This window comes from Miniopterus schreibersii (assembly GCF_964146895.1).
Source record: "Miniopterus schreibersii genome assembly, chromosome: 4".
Taxonomy (NCBI): Eukaryota; Metazoa; Chordata; class Mammalia; order Chiroptera; family Miniopteridae; genus Miniopterus; species Miniopterus schreibersii.
In genome coordinates, this window is record NC_138105.1 from 24,187,062 (window position 1) to 24,204,882 (window position 17,821).

A 17,821-nucleotide genomic window follows, 5' to 3' on the forward strand; every position below is an offset into this window, starting at 1 on the left:
AGGGCACAAATTAATGGAATCCTGGCTTCCATTCTCTCCTCCGTGTGAGATGTCACTTGTTTCCTGTTAACCCAGTTACCTCCATGTGCTTTAGTTGTCTCAGGGCTGTTAGTTGGGCACGTTGGGCTTAAGAAGCAGAGGTTGGAAATGTCATGTTGGAAGAAAATCCTAATTCCAAAGATCCCTTGGCCAAAGCTGGCGGCTCCTGGGGTGGAGGGGGACCCAGCAGCTCCGGGGACTGTCCCAGGCGGGTGCTTCCTGCACCCCTCCGTTGCTCTGCAATCCGTCTGCCAGCCAGCACTGAGCAGGTGCCTTTTGTATGACCTAGAAAACCGATTAACTCCTTTCCTCAGCTCATCTCCCACCTGCTCAGAGATAACACAGGTAATTTCTTTTCTGATCATATAAATCTTTCATGCCCAAGTCTCACTCATAATTAGTTGCATAAAAATTCAGGTTACAACTCAATCTGTTATTAGGAAACATAAAAACAGCGAGAAGTTTTGTTTCACTCGCTAATAAAAACTCTCAAGGTCTCTGTTACAGAGAACAGAAGGGATGTGGTATCTCATTAAGGCTAAAATTCAATTCAGAGCAGAATCTCACTTGCTGGAATTGATGCTGAATATATTATTTAAAAGAAAAAAAAGGCCCCAGCCACTCGGGCACGTCTGTGCTCACCCCACCCTGCACTGCACCCCAGACTCCCGCCCCTCAGCCTTCTACACCAGGGCTGCGAGAAGCCCAGCAGAGGCAACTTCTCAAATGAAAATACATTCCCCCAACTAAAGTGCTGAACAAACCCGTTTTGCAGCACATCACGTGGGAAAATAATACAGTGGAATTCCATTAAGCCGATGGCTCCTAAGGAACAAGTCAGCTTTCTGAAAAGCTCCAGATGAAGCGCCGCAATTGTCTCAATGGCTTCGTGTAATCGACTACCAGGGACACTGGATTCATCTTCCCCAATTTGGCAAACTCAGAGCCATAAAAAAGGATTGCACTCCCATAATTACCCGCACCCGGCGAGCGAGCCCTTCCAGGCGCGTGTGGCAGGGCTCCGGCCTCTGCAGCCACTGTCCCTCCCTCGGGCCCAGCTCGGGCCTGGAAGCCCACGAGGCAGCGCTCACTGGACTCAAGTTAGAATGCGAGGCGCCCTCACAGAGCCAAGGCTTTGAACTCTAAAGATGGGTGTCAATTTTTCCAGAGACCATGAGTCCTGAAGACCCAGGCCCATTTGGAATTAGGGACTGTCCTTTCCAGATGGCACGGTTGCCATGCTACTCAACCCCAGATCCAGGAATCCAGGTGGCCTGGGCTCCAGGGCATTGGGGGTGTTTTACAGGCTGCCAGGCAGGGCAGATAAGGGGGGGGGGGGGTGGCCTGTCCTCATGGAATCCCAGCCCCAACATTGTCATCTGAGGTTGGAAGAGTCACACCCTCACCTCAGCAAATCTCATTCCTTATTTTTCTCCAGGGCAGAAATGCCAAAAATGCTCATTTGTCAAAACTCTGAAAGCCACTGGCCTGAGCCAACAAGGAGAGAAGCAATCAAGGCTTTGTCATCAGAGGAGGTGGACGGCCCCAGTGCCCTTTCAGATTTAGTCCAAAATGTATTTCGCCACCATCGTGACTGCCCTCCAGCTGCCACACCGGCCGCGCGGGCCAGGCCAGCCCGGGAACGGAGCGCTAATACATTCCGTGGCGCAGTCTCTTTGTGGAGAGGAGAGCCCAGTGCCCCTTGGCTGAGGAATAGCAGCATAATTAATACAACAGAACATTTTTGAAATGCTAATGCACGCTCCCCACAAGTTAATTTTCTTTTTTTCTTATTGGCTATTTTATATAGCATTTCACAGTCCTGTAGCTTCAATCGCTAGATGTGCATCGTAAAAATGACAACATGGTGATTTAAAGAGGAGAGTCCATCAGAGCGAAATAGATGGTGTGCTTTCCAAGTATCAGTTTAGCACCTCTTACCTGGGGTCAATGTTCATTTCCGATATGTCATTAGAGCGCCCTGTTAATCTCTCACAGTGGCTGTGTGCTTCTTCCCTGGCTCCCTGTTGGGTTATAGAGATAGCGGAGTGGAACCCTGCAGGACGAGCCATGCTGGGCACTTGGAGAGGGAAGGGGAGAGAGTAGGCCGTCAGGTGTGTGGGCACAGGTTTCCATCCGCAAGTTGGGGTGAGCGACCTGTGGCATCAAACTTGCCTCCTCTCTCCGTCAGCTTTACAAGCACAGTGTTCACCACACCAATATTCATGAAACTCCAAGCTGCAGTCAACCCTGCAGCCAGCAGCCCAACCAGAGGAGAGAGGACACACTATGATGCCCTGTGGAACCCTGCAGACCGCATGTCAGCTCAAGGCAAAGGGCACTAACAGATGGAGCAGGGCAGCCACTTCCCCTCTGGTGAGGGCTTAAACCAGAGCACTGGCTGATTGCAACTGCCCCCTGCCCCCCTATAACCCCCACCATCCCATGTGAGTATGGATTCCTAAGAAAGCCTTCAAACCCAACTGCCCCTTGTCTCATCACCAAGAGACCCCAAAACAGCAATGCTCCTAAGGGCTTTCTTTCATTTTCTTCTTGAAATAACATCTTTTGTTTCAAAGGAAGATATTCTAATTTTACACAATTGCACATTAAATTGAAAGATAGCCCATCTCAGACCCACTACCTCCCCAGTCCCATGCCTCAGGAACTATCTCCACTGGCAGTGGAACCCATCCAGACTTTCTTCCTGCCTGGACAGACACCCACGTAGGTATTTTTGTGACCTCGGATCAGATTCTACACAATGTTTTCCAACTTACTTTTCTCATTTAAAATGATTTCAGGTCAGTTTTACAAATAGATTTACCTGACTCCTTCCAATAGCTGTATAATATTCTATTTGGGGCTGAAACACAGAGTATTTAACCAACCCCATGGTGTTGGGCATTCAGGTTGTTCTTGGTTTTCCATTGCCACAAACAGTGCTGCAATCGGCATCACTGATCAAAGACATCTTTGCACATTTGGGTGAGTACATTGTCAGGTAAATTCACAGAAGCTTCTAGAGGGGTCTGACTTTGCAGGTGCCTCCCAGGGCAGCTCCTCCAAAAGTCACAGGCTCTCATCTGTAGGCCTTATGGTTTCCACAGTTAGGGAAAGACTAAGCATCCCACCCCCACCCTCCCTGTCTTAGAATGAGCAGGAAGGCAGCTGTGATTTGCACAAGAAGCTGGCTGCAAAGACAGATGGGCCAGGCCTCCACCACCTCCAGTTTAATCTGCAACTGCCTCAGAACTCCCCAGGACTCTGTAGTCATCCACAAACTCAGTGGTGCAAGTGGAGGGTATGGCACAGGGGCAGCCCAGGAAGCCTCAGGAGGGCTCAGTGGGTGGAAAGGTGAGGGGCTGAGATGGGAATGGCATGCTGTGCCAGCTCCTGTGGGGGCTCCAGGCTTTCCCCAGAGGTCAGGGCGGATGTCCAGATCCTGAGCCTGGTAGCAGGAAGCCTTTGGAGGGCCTCTGGCCTGTGGCAATGGGAGTGGAGGAGAGACCGAGCTGGAAGGCTTGGGAAGGAGAAGGTGACCAGACCTGGGGACCTTGGGAGCAAGAGGCTGAAGGAATGGAAAGGACAATGAGATGGGGCCCAAGGAGAAGGGCTGGCCCGAGAAGATGAGGTGAGAGACAGGACAGGCTGTCTAGGGTGGAAGTCTGTAGACATCAGAGCACCAGATCCAAAAGAGCTCAGGCCAGTCCCAGTGGGAATGCCAGGGGTCACATTGCTCCTGGGGCCACACAGGGCCTGGCTCCCAGCAGGCACTCAGCAGGTGGGGTAGTGTGAGTGACTGTATGACCGATGGATTTTCATATTCGTGATCTCTTTTCAACCATGCCATGTTGTACTAACCAGGGAGGGCTCTGCTGGCTTCCCAGACAGTAACTCCTCTCTCTTGAAGCATAGTGGGTTTAACAGAAGGAGCCTGTGGCACTGATGACTCCCAGTGTTCCCAGGGACCAATGGGCTGTCCCATGGTCTGTAGGGAACCGTCATGTGTGTTGTCTGTGGAGCAAGGGCAGGTGGAAGCCTCCTGGTGTCAGGGTCATTTCCCCAACCCCAACTTTCCCAAGATCCCTGCAGATACGGGCTCGGGTGTGGAGAAGTGGGGTGGAACTAGGGCCTGGGAGAGTAACATACCAGCTCTGTCGGCTCCTCAGCATGTTTCTCAGAATCTTTTCCTTCCTGACTGGCCAGAGTAGGGTCAGAAGGTGAAGCTAAAGGAGGGTCCTCTTGGTACAGATGGAGTTACAGTGACAGGAAGGACCACATCAGCGGGGTGCTCCCGACAGCCAGATGTCAGTATAAACCAGGGTACTGGAGGCAGGACCTTGGGGTCTCCAGGGATGGAGAAGTGTAGAAAGGGTCCTGGGGTATCTATATGGTTTGTTTCTGTGTGTGGTGTTTACAAGGGAGCATTAGAACCCAGATGATGTTTTATCCCAAAGATGTTTGACCCCTTTAAACCTGAACCTGAGTCTGTTGCTACAATGTGCAAAAGAGAAACCTGTCCTGGGCCGGACCCAGCTCTGGCTGTAGGTTCCTGACATGGGCTGCGCCCCGGTGAGGCCCATGCATGTCCCCACACAGGGCCTGCAGGTGTCCTGATGCAGGAGCCATTTGTCAGCATGCTGACTTCTGCTCAGGGGTGTGCATGCCCCTCTCTGTCGGAGGCAATGGGACTCCTACAGTGGCCCCGGTCCACGTAAGACTGTGCGATTGTAACCATGAAATCATTCAGTATCACAGCCACAAACAAAACACACTTGATCAAGATAAATTGCCCACCCCATTGCCAAGGCAGCATTGCCAGTGCCCAGTGCCAGGGGCTTCCCTGCCTACCAGCCCCAGCCTGGTGGAGGAGCTGTGGGGTGGACACAGAAGCACCATATTTAACTCATCAATTACTTTCTCTGACCTCTTGAGGAAGAGATCCAGAGTTTTTCTGGGAATTTACAATTTCCTTCTCTCCCTTCAACCTCAGTGCATTGAAACGGGGTGCTAAGAAGAAAAAAGCCCTGTGCTGACCTGCAGGGTGTTGGTCCTGCCACCCTAACTCTCTGGGCCTCAGTTTCCCCATCCTCCACAGGGGCACAGGCCTGCCAGTGGTGTGAGGTCCCAATTGCCAGCCGTGCAGGGACACTGGATGGCCTGCCTGTTGGGCACCTCCTATCAGCCTCTGAATCCCTGGTCTGCAGGCTAGTTCTCCAGAAATGAACCCACCAAATGACACATTTGTCAAGTGTAACGAATAATTTTTCAAACCTCTGGTTTCATGGCTACCCTGGTGATTGTTGAAATTTCTCTAGTTTTGAGGGTTCATGCCCTGCCCCAGAGGCTCCCAGACCGGCACCCTGGTTTCACCAGCAGAGGCAGGGTGGGGCATGGCAGGGCAGAGATAAAGCCTAGAATTTTTCACACTGATCTTCCACCAGCTTCACTGGTTTGAGCTCAGATGTCGTGGGCATAGTTGCATAGTGCTGAGCTCCTCTGCCAGCTGGTGCCAGCGTGGCCAGCGAGCATGGGAAAGCCCAGGACACAAGTGGACAACAGCAGGGAGTTTGGTTGGGGTCCAACTAAGCGGGAGCTATGGAAGATGAGACTGGAAATGCATGCTCGGGGGCCTTAAATGCCAGGCAGAGGAGTTTGCTCCCTCCGGAGACAGAAGGAGGGGAAGAGGTGTGTAGGGAAGCCACCTGCAGAGACATCCCCAGGAAAGAGGCTGCTGCTTCGGCCAGTAATGAGGTCCTGACCAGGAGCAGCCTCGGAGGAGACTAGGAGAGAGGGGTGGATTCAGAGGGGTGCAAAGGTGGTTGGGCTATAATTGTAAAATGGGGAGAGGTGAATGAGATTTGGGTTCATTCATCCCTAAAATGGAGCGTTCACTCAGGCAGCCTGCAGCCTCGGAGGCAGGCGCACCGCCGTCAAGTGCAGCGAGAAGCAATTTGCAGTGGGTCAAGATGTGGAGATTTCCAGACTGACAGATGGTGGAGGAGTCTTTGGAGAGGAAACGGGAAGCATTTTTCTTACCAAGATCTGTCCTTGGACAAAGCATACATTATAGGGTGCTCTCTGAAAGATAATTTAAAGAACCGACCCGAGACAGAAAGAGCCCATGCAAGGCGAAGAACTTCTCCCACCCCGATATTTTGGTGCCGCGCATCTTGCCTGACACAGGAACTTTGCAGCAAAGGCCAGTGAGTCGCTTTCTGTGTCCCAACAATGACGATCATAAAACTCAGTCTTCTGGAGTGGCCCCAGCCCAGTCACCTGCCTGCACCGAGCCCCTGCCACCGAGCCCAGTGTCAGCGGTGAGCATGACAGGGGAAGGTTTGGCCTGTCAAGCTAGGGAGGGGAGCCAAGCCTCCTGTAGCCCCCGCAGCGCAGCCAGCGAGGCGTGGTGAGTGCGGCCCTGTGCACCAGCGGCCTGCCCGGGAGAGGACAGTGGGGGGGTGTTCATTTTCACAGGTAAACAATAAGCATTTATTTTAGGAATTATTATTCTTACTGTTAGTTATGGTTATTAATGTATACCATGGCTCTCGATGGTGCCACCGCTGACATTTGGGCCCAGGTAATTCTCTGTTGCGCGGACTATTCTGTGCATTATAGGATGGTTAGCAGCCTCCCTGGCCTCTTAGCCAGGAGGAAAACACTCCTTCCCCCTGTCGTGATAACCAAAACTATGTCCAGACTTTACCAAGTGTCCCTGGGGGCAGAATCACCTTGGGTGGAGAACCACTAATGTACACCATAAGGGCCTTCCTTCGTCTTTCAGCATCAGGTGCACCCCCACCTCCACCCCCACCCCCGTCTCCACCTGCAGCCAGGCACAAAGGCCCTGCCCCAAGAGAGGCCACTTATTCTCTGGGGCTCCCCATCCTCACCCACCCTGAGACTTTTCTTCTAAAATTGCCCCTTCTCTCTTTTGCATCCTAAAGTTCGCCCCTCCATCTGATCTTTTTCATTGGCTTGCAAACACGCCTTAAAACACAAACCAATCTTTACTTGGCCTTTCTCCAACCATCCCATCTCTCCGCACCCCTTCATGACAAAACTCTTCTAAAGAGCCCCTTCTCCCACCTCCTTATATCCTGTTCTCCTTCAGTCCATCCCAAAGACCACTTCACTCCCCAGCGCTCTCAGGAAACATTAGAGGTCCCAAATGTCAAGGTCCCAAAGGACCTTCAAGTTGCCCGTGATCAAATCTCAGTCCTGGGCTCTGAGTGGAGCTCTTGGCAGCACTGGGCACAGATGACCCACACCCTCCGTCACCGGCTCGGGCTCCTGTGACTCCTCCCACCTCTAAACCTTGGGGGGCACCAGGACTCAATTCTAGGCTTCTTCCCTCAGACCACACTCCCTAGTGATCTCATTTGGTCCACGGCTTTAGATAGCATGCAGACATCGATGAATTCCAAAGGTGCCTCCCTGGCCTGGATTACTCTTCAGAGCCCCAGATTCAACCAGCCAGCTGCCTACCCCTTAGTCCACCTACTGCAGTAAAAAAAGAACCTGGATTTTACCTCAAAGGTCTGCTCTTCTTCCCTCAGCCTTTTAGTAAATGGAACCAACACCCACTTAGTTTTTCAGGCCAAAATTCTAGTATTCATTCTTGATTCTGCCCTTTCCCTCAGGCTCTCCCTCCCCACGTCTAATAAATCACCAGTCCATTAGCACTGCCACCACTGCTCTGTCCTAAGCCACTGACACCTGCAGCACAGGCTCCTAACAGGTCTCCAGTCTTCCTCTGTTGCCCATTCTGTCCACCCTCCACACAAGCCCCGGAGTGCCACCCCAAAACCCTCCACCCCTTCCTGAGGTTGGCCCACCCCCTCCACAGCCAGTCCTGGTGGTCCTTGCCCGAGTTGCTTTAGGGGTGAGCATGTTACATAAATCTGGCTAGTGGGACATGACGGGACGTGAGCATGGGGCTTCTAGGAAAGGCTTCCTGTTCTTACAGCTCACGCTCAACAGAGTCCCTGCTCCCCACTGTAGAATGAAGTGCCGCCTGCGGGCCTAGAACCGTAGGGTACAGCCGCAGGGTGAGGGCTGAGAGCGTGAGTCTTGGTGACCTCCTGGAACCGCTGAACAACCTACCCAGGAAACTCCCACCTTCTTGTATGTAAATGAGAGCTTTTCCTTATTAGTCAGCCCATTTCCAGTCAAGGTACAGGGCTGGGGAATGTCCGGCCCATGAAATCATTTGGTCTGGCCCTGCCAAGGCAACCGCAGGCAGGTCTCGAAATTCAATAAATCTAGGAGCTTTTTTCATAGCTAATTTTTAAGTGGATAATTTTGTATGGCCCATGAATGATGTTATAAATGATGTCCACATGGCCCTTGGCAGAAAAAAGGTCCCCCATCCCATAAGAAAATGAAGACGTCTTGATGCATGCACAGATGGTCTTTAACAGCATAAATCAGACCATTTTAGTTTCCTGCTTAAAGTCCTCCAGTGGATTCTCATGCAATAAAACCCCAGCTTCTCACCATCACCATAGGTCCTGCCAGCCCAGCTCCTGACCTCATCTCCATCTGCACCTCTTACCACTGCCCCAAAGGCCTCCTCTCTAACCCCAGGCTGCCCTTTTCTTGCTTGTGCCCGTAGCATCACCAGCCGGAGAGGTATGAGGCTCCCCCAACTTCCAACCCTGAACTATCCCTCCTCCCTGCCCTCCCAGCCATGTTACTAACACTCAGTGACCAAGGCCACAGGAACATCTCAGATGGGCCCTAAACCAGAACCCAAGGGGTGCCCAGAGGGAGGAGAGTCTGAACGTGGCTCACCCACGAACCTTAGGAGCCACGCTGGAAAGAGATGAAGGCCCTGAGCAAAGTTTCCTTTAAAAATGGATGTTGACAAGACCTCCGTGGGCCCTGGGAGCAGCAGAGCCCACGGCTGGGCTCAGAGACTACTCATCAGGGGTTCATCAGAGCTGTGGCACGCTCAAGAAATTGGAATTGAAACAAAAACAAATACACTGATGTGAGCTGTTCTCCAAAATGGTCTGCTGGTGCCTGTTTACAAAACACAGCCATGACTTAGCGTTCTCAGGGGACTGGATAATTAAACAGAAAACAAGCTGCATTTATTCCTGTTTGTGCAAGACCCCGATGGCTTCTGCCCTTTGCACGCAGGAAGAATGGTCCCGCTCAGAAGAGGGCAGGAGGTGGGTTGCGTGGGCTCAGCGGGACGGCTTCCTGCCTGTCTTCTCTGCTCTGGCTGCCTGCTGGACACACACCAGCCCCAGGGGACTCAGAGAGCTGCCTGCACAGTAGAGACTTGTGTCTGTTCCCTCTGCCTTGGCTGAAGGTTCTTAGTAACAAGAATGCCACAGTTCAAATCCTACTCACTGGAGAGATCCAGAACATGTTTGTAATCTATATTGCAGATCAAATGCCTCGGGAAGGTTTAGAGGATTATAGATCCAGACAGAGAGGACATATCGAGGCTGCCTGTGGGTCCCTGCACCTCCTATCTTGCCTCACCCAGGAAGTGGCACCGTGTTACCAAGCCAGGATCAAACACAGGAGGGAATCATTCCTGACACCCATTTTCCTTGCCCCTCATACAAACTATTTCCAAGCCCTGTCCCTTCCTCTTCTCCCCATCTCACAGTCACCACCTGTGTCTCACCTGAACTAGTACTGCCTCACCTGCTAAAGGGTCTCCCTGCATCCTGTCCTCTCCCCAACAGCCCGTTATTCGCACAACAGCCAGAGTGACCCCTGTAGGGTGCAACTCAGATATATCCCTCCTTGACTTAAAATCCTCCCTATCCTTTCCATTGCCTTAAATTCAAACCTCTAATCCTTCACCATGCCCCTGCCTGGCCACCTGGCCACTTCCCACCTCTCTGACTGTGTCTGTGCTTTGCTCCCTTTGCTTTGGCCACACTGGCCTTCTTCAGTTCCCAGAGCATTCTCAGCCCATCTGACCTCAGAGCCTTTGCACAAGCTGTTTTCTCTGAATGCCCTTCTCCCCATTCTTGGCCTAGGTGGCTTCTTCCCACCTTACAGACCTCCACTTAAATGTCTCCTACTGAGAGAGCTTCTCACCACCACTCCCACTTACATCTTAACAGGCCGCCCTGCTGTTCTCTCAGCACCTTGTTCTTTCCCTCTGCAGTGCTGATTGTACTGTGGAATTTATTTACACATTCTCTCAGCCCACCTTGAGACCCCTCTCTTGAGCAGAGAGTCTGGACACTATCTGATGATAAAAGCAGTAGAAACAGACATGGGATGAGAGAGTGAGCTGCCTGGACAGAGGTGTTCAGGGGATATTGGAACAGAAATTGGATCTTCTCTCATCAGAGGAGTCTCAGAGGGTTTCTGACCTGAATAACTTGGTCTCTCACAGATCCCTTCCACAGCTCACTATAGTTTCTTCTGAGGAAATGCATGGACCTGTATTTCTTTCTCTTCTGAGGGAGTATGTTAGGTAATTAACACCAGCTGCTGTAGAAAACCCCAAATCTCAGCAGTAGGCAGAGGCTGTTTCCTCACCCTTATCGGGTCTAAGCAGGTCAGGCCGCTCTCAAGCAGCAACTAGGAGGCTGTGCTCTTTGCTTCCACAAAATGCAGACCACACAGTCTCCATGATGGAGAGAGGACAGTGTGGATGATGACTGCATTAGGCAGGGTTCTCCCAAGAACCAGGCCCAATGGGATGCATAGATGGGTGGGTGGGTGGATGGGTGGGTGGGTGGATGGGTGGGTGGATGGATGGATGGATGGGGTGGATGGATGGATGGATGGATGGATGGATGGATGGATGGATGGATGGATGGGTGGGTGGAGAGAGAGGACTGGCTCACACAGTTTTGGCAGCTGAGATCTGCCATCAGGAAGCTGGAGACCCAGGAAGAGATGGTGTTTCAGTTCAAGTCCAAAGGCAGGAAAAGACCCATGTTCCAGCTTAAAGGCAGTAGGCACAGGAATCCTCTTAGCCTTTGTGTTGTGTTCAGGTCTTCAACTGATTGGATGAGGCCCAAGGGAGGCAGTTGGCCTTACTCAGTCTATGGATTCAAATGTTAATCTCATCCAGGAACACTCTCACACCCAGAGTGGTGTTTGGCCAAATATCTAGGCACTCCATGGCCCAGTCAAGTTGACACAATATATTAACCATCACAGTGACACCGGGCTGTGGCCAGGCATTCATGTCCCTTCGGTCAGACCCCATCACTTCCTGGCTCCGGGAAGCTGGGAAACAGTCTTCCCGGGTGCTCAGAAATTAGAAAACGAACCAGGGTCCTGGAACACACAGCCTGGCACTCTTGCTGGTTAGGTAAAAGCTGTCTGCTTATCCCCACTGAAACCTTGTATAAAAGATTCTAACCCTTGACATTTATGTGAATTTTTGCAAATTCTGAGTAACCAGTATATAACTGCATGAGATAATACATTATTTTCCCTGAAGTCACCAAAGGAATAAGCAGTTAAGACACTTTCCTTCTGCAAATATCTTGAGCAGAGGCATTCCCATCATGTTTGGGAGTAGGCTCTGCCAGGCATGGAGATGTATAGACTGGCTGACCTGACTGAGGCTCCCCCAGGCACAGAGACCGGCCTCTGAGGGAGAGCTGGAGCACAGCACCAAGGCGGCCATACCCCCGCTGACCAGGAGGCCCTGGGCTTTCCCACTCAGCACTGACCCCAAGCTCCTTCCAACTAATGCTTCTGCTACCTGCCACACCCATGGCCCCCCGGGGCACCCCGAGATCGTGGTGTCACAGCCCTGGTGACTGAGCTCAGCTCTAACTTTCCACTCCTCTGCACACAGCAGACATATTATGGTTCAGTTTTCCCAAAGCCAAAAAGGTTTATTGGCCAGAGGAGGCAAAACAGGGTCCAGAAGCTCAGAGGGTACCCCTCTATAAACAAGGAGAACACTATGCCAGACTGGGGCTCCTTGGGAGTGAGACATGGGTCTGCCTCCTGCATCCACCCCCACCAGGCCTAGCACTGGGCACTCAAGGAGGGCTCTTCCAAGAGAGGGTGATCAGGCTCTGCAGGATCCAAGGGCTCTCCCCCGAGGCCTACGGACAGGCTACAGGTGTCTGACCCCACCTCCACCCTGCATCTATTTAACACTTGTCCTCCCTGCTAAGCTGTGAGCTCCAGGGTAGCAGGCACTGGGCCTGTTCTGCTTGCCAGTATATTTCCACTGTATTCTGCCACATAGTAGGTGCTCAATAAGTAATCATTGATTGAGCACTATCCTAATCTTTCTCTTGCTTAAAACTACTAATTAATTTCCTTCTGTGTGCTAGAAATTATGTTAGGTGCTAGGGATACGAAAGAAATGAAACAAGCAGTTTACAAAGGTGTTTGTTTACACCAGAGAGCAGAACTTTATAACTAAACTATACTAATGATTGTAGCAACACCAAGCAACATAAATTGATCAAAAAAGTAAATTACCCACAAATATGCAAGTAACTAACTAATACGTTCATTGGCATCTCCAAAAATGAAGCAAGGAAGAGGAAATATGATGATAGCACAAAAACTGAATCAGATTTTGCAAAAAGAAACAAGAAATTTTTTGACAAGTGTAAGTCTGGCTGGTCCAGAGCCCCCTGTGCAGGTCAGACACAGCCCAGTGCTCAAAACACGGGTGTGAGATGAAAGGCCCTAAGAAAACCTGTTCCCGGCCTCCCACCCGCCGAGTTCCAGCAGCTGTTGGGAAGGAGCCAGAGTGGCAGGTGCTGCTGGAGGGGAACAGGTCGGACACAGTGACCCCACCTCAGGCACGTCCGCTCAGGAGGAGCCAGGGCAGCTCCACCCTGCAAGCGCCAGGTGAAATCACCGCATCCAGGAGACATTGAGATGTTGCCTGTCCCCTACTTGGTCAGGAGATGTTGTTTCTGTCCCACTCACCAACCTTATAGGGTGGCCCTGGTCACTGGAACAAGACCAGATCAACAGAGCTTGTCCCACAGGTGCCACACCTCCTTTGGCGACTCCCAGGTCACCTGAGGGGTTCATTCCGGGAAAAGAACATAAATTTATAAGAACAGTGTGAGAAGAGAGCCCAGCCAGCCCGGCTCTCTCCCCAGCCGGCCCTAGTTCCCGAGCAGGCCCCTGCGCCTGGCCTCGGCCTGCAGGGCTCAGTCTAAAGCATCACTGCGCAGGCAGGTTGATTGAGCCCTGGACAGGGCCTTTTCACCAAGACCATCGTTTGAAAGATGGCAACTGTCCAGACAGGAATGTGTTCCATTAGTGCATTTCTGACATGCGAACACTAACGCCAACTGGACAAGAATCCGAGATAGGAATGTGTCCCATTAGTGCATTTCTAACATATAAATACTAACGCGAGCCTGACGAGAACCCGAGAGCGGGAACGTGTTCCATTAGTGCGTTTCCAGCAGGCGAGCGCTAACGCCGGCTGATGAGGACCCGGGAATAGGAACGTGTTCCATTAGTGCATTTCTAACATGTAAACACTAATGCCAGCTTGACGAGAGTCTGAGAAATTTAATTTCTGTTGCTGCGAAGCACCAGCAGCCCGCTGAGAGGGTGCTGAGAGGTTTATAAGGGCCTCGTCGAGTTCAGTTTGGTGTGAGGAGCAGCACCGAGACCATGAGAAAGCTGTGACAGGAGCTAACCCCAGCCCCCAGCGACTGAAGCCTCATGGCCCCCTGTTTTCAGGAAGGGTGTTTGTCGCCCTGCTCACATGGTGCCCGGTCACCCCAGCACCCCCCCTTCTCTCCAAGCTCCAAGGAGCAGGGGGAGCATGTACGCAGGGAGGAGGCTGAGAGCTGATGTTCCCGACACCTTGTGTCTGGAAGACCAAGGGTGTCGATGCTCTGGTTTGAAGGACAGTGAAGCAGGTGTCTCCCAGGAGACTGCTATCAGTCCAACTTGGCCTCAAGCCACCTACTGTGTGCCAGGCACCATGCTAGGCACCGGAGCCCCAAACAGCCCTGCCTGGGACCCCACTGCCGGACATGTAGCCTAATTAGTGCACCATGAAGTCTGTCCTGTGCTAACAAATCTACACTGGCTTTGACAATCATGGCCATGCGACCTATCCCTCTTCAGCCCAGGGGGAAACAAGGGGAAGCCCACTGATGTCAGAAGGCCTGACGTGTAGGAAGACAGGTTTCCCAAGTTGTGAAGAGCCCCCCACTCCCTTGCCCTCCTCAAATTCCCTACTCACCAGGCAGCCTTCCAGTTCTTATCACAGGGCCATTGTCCCTCTGGGGGCACCTCTGCCCAATAGGGCCGGAAGGCTCCCCACTGACCTGCTCTGACCTTCCCTTTCCAAGGACAGCACCCTCTCCTACAGCCACATTCGGGGGGGGGGGGGTCACATAGCAGGGAAGTGGGGGGCAGAGGAAGGCGTGCAGAACAGAAAGTAACTGGATTGAGGAGAGGTTTGTTTGCCATAGATCTCTTCAGAATTTTACATGGAGCTGGAGATTATTGACAGGAGTTCAATTCAATAAAACAGTCATTTAATTAAACTTTAAATGATCCAAATATTTGCAGTTTGGTTAATGTTTGTGTAGCTGACAGGAGCAGAGTTATGACGGTCTGTCCGTTTGCACGCGTTCTAATTCGCGTGAGTCTTTCGTGTGCAAAGTGCACGTCTTCAGACATACAAACGATGGGCGGGCGCGCTCAGCAAGGACGCGGGAACCGGCTGTCCCACGGCAGATGGCGAGACGCACACACTTCCCACGTGGGTGTTTTGGTTGTTTGGTTGTTTGTTTTTAGCCTGTGCCATAGGCTCTCAGACATTCTCCTAAAACTTTTTGAAATATATGGCTTTTGGGGGCCACATGGAGGAGGGACTCCTGTGTTGCGCATAGATGTACATTCCAAATGAGGGCCGTGCTCCTGGCCGGTAATCAGGGCCCCAGTACCCCAGCCAGACAGAATACCTCACCTCCCCAAACCCACCTGCACTGCCTTCCCATCTGTGCAGACACCCCCATCTTTTAAGATGGGGTTCTCAGGCCTCAGGGTACCACAGAAGCCCTGAGGTGTTTTAATGTATGAGCAAAAGGGTGTATATATCTTTCCAAATTAGTGTTTTGGATTTCTTTGGATAAATACCCAGAAGTGGAATTGCTGGGTGATACAGTAGCTGTATTTTTAATTTTTTGAGGAACCTCTATACTGTTTTCCATAGTGGCTGCCCCAGTCTGCAGTCCCACCAGCAGTGCACCAGGCTCCCCTTTCTCCACACCCTCGCCAGCACTTGGTTGATGATTTGTTGATGGAGCCATTCTGACAGGTGTGAGGTGATACTTCATTGTGTTTTAATTTGCATCTCTCTGATGATTAGTGACATTGAGCATCTTTTCACATGTCTGTCCTCTTTGGAGAAATGTCTATTTAGGTCCTCTGTGCATTTTTAATCAGATTGCTTGTGTTTTTTTGGTGTTAAATTATATGAATTCTTCATATATTTTGGATATTAACTCCTTATTGGGTGTATCATTGGCAAATACCTTCTTGTCTTTTCATTTTGTGGATGGTTCCTTCACTGTTCAAAAGCTGTTTAGTTTGATGTAGTCCCATTTGTTTATTTTTTCTTTTGTTTCCCTTGCCCAAGGAGATATATCCCAAAAATATTGGTAAGAGCAATGTCAGAGTTTACTGCCTATGTTTTCTTCTAGGTGTTTTATGGTTTTGGGTCTTACATAAGTCTTTTGTTGATTTTGAGTTTATTCTAGTATATGGTGTGAGAAAGTGGTCTAGCTTTTTTTTTTTTTTTTTTTTTACATTATCTGTCCAGTTTTCCCAACACCATTTATTGAAGAGACTGTCTTTACCTCAGTGTATATTCTTGTCTCCTTTGTCATAGATTAATTGCCCATATAAGTGATAACATACCTGACTTCTTCCCAAGCACCACTCACCAGCCATTGGGAGAAAAATGCACCTAAATATTCAATCCATTTTAAAGCTTAGTCCAGGCTGATCATATTAGCAGTCCACATAAGTATTGCTCTACCTATGAAAAATGCTTCGTGTTTCCAGTTCCCCCGGCTGCATCCCAGCCGCTCCTCTCTCTGGTTTCTGAGGGTGGAGGTAAGCACCTGCCATCCTGCACCACCCCCGTTCCTGCTGCCCTGACCCCACACACACCCCTCCCCAGTTGCCCTGTCCCAGGTCAGCCCTGGCTGTGCTCTTAGTCTGGACGCTCTCAGCCTGGTGGAGTCTGGAGTCTGAGGTTCCCCCTGGTTCAGCCTCCAGCAGATCCCGCTGGCACTGGGCACCCCTCGAGGTCGGGAGGTCACTGCCTCTGGGCCCAGCTCTGGCTGTCCAATGCAGCCCTCAGGTACAGAGGCACAGAGCACCTCAAGCCCAGCCAGTGCACAGGCAAGGACTCTGGGCCCCTCCAGGCCACTCAGGAGCCAAGGGGGCTCTGGCAGATAATCCCAGGCCCTGGCTCTGTCACACCATGAGTAGTGGCCCCAGGTGGGGAGGGAGCTAGCTGGTTGGAGACAGTTCACCTCCTCCTAGAGCTCCCCTCCCTTGCTTCCCCTCACCTACACACTAACCTTTGCACTCTTTGCCCTTCCCACAGTCCCCCCCCCCCCCGTGATTCCCATAATGCCCGGACGAGGGGGGCTATTCCATACCTCTTCCTCCTTCCATAGAGCACAGAGCCTCGTGGTTTCCCAGGAGGAACAGGTACCTTGTCCATACTTGAGGGAAGCTGGGTTCTAAGTCCTCAGGGCCGGCACAGCACAGTGGGAGCTAAACAATTTGAGCAAATTCTTCTTCTCTCTCCCTCTCTCTGCCCTCTACCCTCCAAAGCCAGGGCCTTTCTACAGTGGGCCAGCGCCTTCTCCGCCCCGAGCAATAAGCCTCATGACTCAGAGGTGGAAGGGCAGCAAGCGGGAAGCGACTGAAGCGGGAACGTGAAACACATTGTGTTGTTTGTGAAATATTATGCCGGTTGCATCTCCATCAATCACGCAGTGCTTATCTCTCCTCGTGCAGCTCTGTCACCAGGAGCCACATTCATCCTGTGTGTGATTATCCCCTCTCCACTGGCCTGCTGGCTCCTTTCCTTCTTTATTTCCATTTTCTCCGTTTTGCATCCATCCAGTCAACAAGCACTGATTAAGCACCTAGTATATACCTTGTTTTTCTCTGTGGGCCCAGGGCAGAGCCACTGAATGATTGTGGAGGGGGAAGGGCTTTGCTCCTCGAAATCCCACCTCACTGCACCTGCTTTCAGGTCACCTGCTTCTCAGTGCATCACACCTGCAAGATGCGACTGTTTTGTGCCCCTTCCCCTCCCCTCCCCCTCCCACACACTGGCAGGAGAGTGTGAGCACAGATGTTCTGCCTTATCTCAGCTCAAAAGTGTCCCGCTGAGCCACAGAGCTCCGTTCCCAGCTCTCTGCCTTGTTCCATACCTGTCAGAACCCCCCAGACCCCAGTAGAGTCTCAGTCAGAGTGAACAGGGCTCCCAGCACTTTTGCTGGCCTCCCAGAAAACACACAGGCCCCCAGAGCCAGCCCCTCCCTCAGCTCCTGCCGCCTCTGGCTGCTGCCCCAGGCCCCCTGAGTTGCAGATTTGGGAGAGGCAGTCCGGCCAGTGGGCTGGTGACTCTCCCTCCAAGCCTGATCCCATTTTGGCATTTGAACATCTGAGTCCGAGGAATTTTTTCATAAATCCCAAGAATTTCAGAAAGTCTGTGGTCAAAGGGAAATAGTTTAGACCCTTCCCACTTGCCTGAAAAATAATCAGTCTTAATGCCAGTTATCAAGTGGGAAATGGCAGGGAT

The 17,821-nt window shown here is 51.5% G+C and overlaps 1 protein-coding gene across 1 annotated transcript in view; it reads left to right on the plus strand.

The window, feature by feature from the left end:
* FSTL4 (follistatin like 4) overlaps positions 1 to 17,821 on the plus strand; it is a 358,676-nt gene that overhangs the window by 292,316 nt on the left and 48,539 nt on the right. The window lies entirely within an intron of this gene.